The 4044-nt window shown below is 47.9% G+C and overlaps 1 long non-coding RNA gene across 1 annotated transcript; it reads right to left on the minus strand.

Annotated features, from left to right (window-relative positions):
- Positions 1-483: 483 nt before the first annotated feature.
- On the minus strand, positions 484-1728 carry LOC115897477. The gene is made up of 3 exons (XR_004057254.1): positions 1646-1728; positions 1263-1446; positions 484-718 (listed from the first exon to the last, which is right to left on the minus strand). It is a non-coding gene; the product is annotated as an uncharacterized LOC115897477 (long non-coding RNA).
- Between the last annotated feature and the right edge of the window lie 2316 nt (positions 1729-4044).

Raw genomic sequence — 4044 nt, forward strand, 5'->3', positions numbered from 1 at the left:
AAAAAAAAAAAAAAAAAAAAGCAAACAAAACAAAATAATGCTGAGACACACACACACACACACACACACACACACACTCACACAAAGAAATAGCTCTGAGATCCCACAGTTAGTTTTTCTTTATAACTTTTTAGAGTTATTGATTGCCTTAAAATGTAGATAAAAGATTCATATGGAAGCAAGAGGCACTGGGTTTGAGTCCCATCTTCATTGCTGCTAACTTCGGATGGATTTTAAGCAGTCACTTCCCCTCTCTGAACTTCAGGATTCTCCTCAGTGGAACACTACGTAAATAGAGATAGGGTTTCCTGACTCTATACTGGGACAGTGACAAATTCGGGTGTATCTATGGAGTCCACAGGACACTTGTTTTGGCATCAGGACCACACTAGAAGATTGGGCTGAATAGCACTGTATTAGTTTCCTATTGCTGCTATAACAAATTACCACCAGTTTCGTGGCTTAAAGCAACACACGTTTATTCTCTTAAATGCTGGAGGTCAGATGTTCAAAATGAGTCTCACAGGGCTAATATCAAGGTGTCAACAGAGGTGCTTCCTTCTGAGGGCTCCAGAGGAGAACCTGTTCCTTGGCTCTTCTACCATCTAAGGTGGCTGGCAGCATTCCTTGGCTCCTGGCCACATCTCTCCAGTGTCTTCTTTTGATGTCACATTGCTGTCCTCTGTTCTGCAGTCAAGTCTCTCTCTTTGAAGGATATCTGTGATTACAGGTAGAGTCTTCCTGGATAATTCAGGACAATCACCTGTTCTTGAAATTCTTAATTTGATCACATCTGCAAAGTCCCTTTTGCCATATAAGGCAACACTCACAATTCTGGAGATTAGGATGTGGATATCCTTGGGGGCCATTATTCAGCCTACTTCAGGGACAGACTGAGACAGTGAGAGGAAATTCAGACACTTTTTTTGGAGTAGAGGGTAAAGGGCAGGAAACCCAGCACAATCTGTCTAATCTGGCCTCACTCTTGAAGCCATTGAGAGGAGACACAATAGAGAAAGCCCAAGGGCCTGGGAGAGGACAGGCCCGGATTTGCATTTCTTCTCTGTTAGCTACCAGCTGTGTGGCCTTAGGCAAGTTAGTTTACCTTCCTGAGTCTGTTATTTAAATCAAGGAAAGTCATACCTAACTTTCATGGCTACTGTAAAGATGAACAATAACCCTTGAAAACTGTTTGGCACAGTGTCTGGCACCTAGCAACACCCGGTGGCTGCAAGTATTACCATAAACTCCCTATCCAGTACCTTTGTGAGTGAATGAGAGCATCGATGGGGGAGGTGCTGGCAGAGTGGAGATTCTAGCAGGGACCCTCATCAGCAAGGGGTGGAGGCAGGGTCATATCCAACAGTGAGGATGGCTCCATCGTTTCTGAGCAGGGAGTCCTGTGAAGGGCCTGAGTGTAACTGTCCAGAGCTACAGAGGCAGAACCTGTGAATGGGAGGCATTGTCTGCAAAAAGCAGGGACAGGAGGAGCCTGAAAGAGGGAGTCTTCTGGAGCAAGGGCCCAGCACCCACTCCCCAACTGGCTCCATTTTTAGGAAACTGCGATCAGGACTGCAGAGCAATGCTGGGGCAAAGACCTAGTGTTGGGCTCAATGTTCATAAACTGTAAAAGTCTCTCATTCACCTCCTGCTGGTGTATTCCTGCCATGCTCTAGACTTCTCTTAGGCTGAGAACCAATCTCCAGCAAAATATTTAAGAGAGTGGGCTCTGGAGCCTGTCTGCTTCTTTTTTTTGTTTGTTTGTTTTTTTGAGATAGATCTCACTCTGTCACCCAGGCTGGAGTGCAGTGGTGCAATCTCGGCTCAGTGCAACTTCCACCTCCTGGGTTCAAGCAATTCTGCCTCAGCCTTCCAAGTAGCTGGGATTACAGGCACCCGCCACCATGCCTAGCTAATTTTTGTATTTTTAGTAGAGACGGGGTTTCACCATGTTGGCCGGCCTGGTCTCGAACTCCTGACCTCAAGTGATCCTCCCACTTTGGCCTCCCAAAGTGCTGGGATTACAGGCATGAGTCACCGTGCTCAGCCTATCTGATTACATTTAATTCACAGCTCTGCCATTTACTAGACCTATGACTTGAGAAAGCTACTTAGCCTCTCCATGCCTCAGTTCCCCACCTGTGAATTGTAATGACAGCCATCTCCTAGGATCATTGTGAAGACTCTGAGTATGAGCACAGAAAATAGGAAGGGTGTTTCAGGGCCCTGTGACCCCCTAGCTCACAGGCTCCTTGCACTCCCCACCCACACCAACTCCCGAGGAGATGAGTGAGTCACATCCAAGTCATCACCTACATGAACCAACTTCCAGATCAGTTTATTATCAAAACACAGTATAAATGTTGTTTTTATGCTCAATAAACAGTTCCTCAGCTCTGTAAAATGAAATATTCCTTTCATTAGGAAACTGAGAAGTCATTTATCCCGTGTCTTAAGTGGTATAGATAGACTGCACAGCAGCCAGCGGAGGGATAATGACACTGTTTATTTTCACTAGCTCGGGAAGGGCTGACACAGTATGTACGCCAGGGAAGCGAGCGCGGCTCCTGGAAGGGGACTCGAAAATCCGTCATTCTCGCCAAGAACAAGGTGCTAGGCATCTGTTTTTGGGCTCCACTTGCCAGGCCTGGGGAAGGCGGAAGAAATGTCGGGATTCCACCTGGCATCTCGAGGAGCCAAGGCTGAGCCGAAGCTGGAGACGGAGCCACCTCAGGGGAGTGAGTTGATGGATTCCGGAGACGGCATGACACTGGCCGTGGTGCTGCCGGAGATGGCCAGCGCGCCACTTGGGCACAAACCTTCACACAACTTTAGAGCTTAGAAAGCTGCTCCTCCCCATGTCAGTGTGAGAGGACTCGGTGGAGAGCCTGAGGATCTGGTCCAAGGTCAGGCTCCAGTCCTCTAGAGCTGTGAGATACTGGGCAAGTCCTCAATACTCTGGTCCTCGGTTCACTCCTTTTTGTAATGGGGAGAATGGGGCCTGCCTTGCCTACTGTGTGATTGAGTGAGAAAGTGTGTGCATAAATATTTTAAGGTATTCGGCTCTGCACAGATATATTTTGCAGAGCTCTGATTTTTTGGGAGCGGAAACAGAATTCCAGAGAGAGTCAATGGCTCATGTGAGATCCCAGGTCAGGCCTGGGTCTCTTAAGCCCCTGTCATGAGCTCTTTCTAGCAATGTGTTCCTTTGGATTCGACATTGTGTCTGGAAAGGCAGGGCACCGTCTAAATGTGCATTGTACAACTCTAGGTGGATGAGGAGGGCTATTCACGTGGCCCATGCCATGGATGAGACCCACTGGGGTGGTGCAGTGCACAGCCTGCACAGCTGGAGAGAGAGGCCCTGCTGAAGGCCTCAGCTAAGAAACAAATGTGTTTCTAAGGAAGAAAGGACACACTGACCCATGATACTTCAGTATGAATTAGTTTTTCACTTCCTTGGTGGAAAATAGCAATTGACAGAGACAGAATCCAGGACATTGTATTGTGTTGGGATTCAAGATTGGAAAAGTCCAAAATATGGGACTCAGCCTGAGTTGAGGGCTGTGTGTTGCTAAGGGGCATGTCAACTCCAAGAACACCTGAAATAGGGCAGAGAAGTTGTCAGGAACTGATAGGAAGACGTAGTGAGTGCTGATGGCACATGGAAGCTTTTCCCAGAAGACAGCCATGAGCAAGTCACTTTGGGGCTCATTTGATGTGGTTAGGACCTGTGTCCCCTCCAAATCTCATGGTAAAATGTGGTCCCCAAGGTTGGAGGTGGGGCCTGGTGGGAGGTGATTGGGTCATGGGGGTGGGTCCCTCATCAATGTCTTGATGCCATCCTTGTGGTAATGAGTGAGTTCTCATGGTGGGTCCACATGAAATATGGTTGTTTAAAAGAGCCTGGCACCTCCTCCCTCTCTCTCCTGCTCACTGTCTCACCTTGTGACACACTGGCTTCCCCTTTGCCTTCTGCCATGACTGGGAGAAGCTTCCTGAAACTTCACCACAAACAGATGCCAGCATTATGCTTCCTGGACA

Source organism: Rhinopithecus roxellana, chromosome 5 (genome assembly GCF_007565055.1).
Source record: "Rhinopithecus roxellana isolate Shanxi Qingling chromosome 5, ASM756505v1, whole genome shotgun sequence".
In the NCBI taxonomy this organism is placed as follows: Eukaryota; Metazoa; Chordata; class Mammalia; order Primates; family Cercopithecidae; genus Rhinopithecus; species Rhinopithecus roxellana.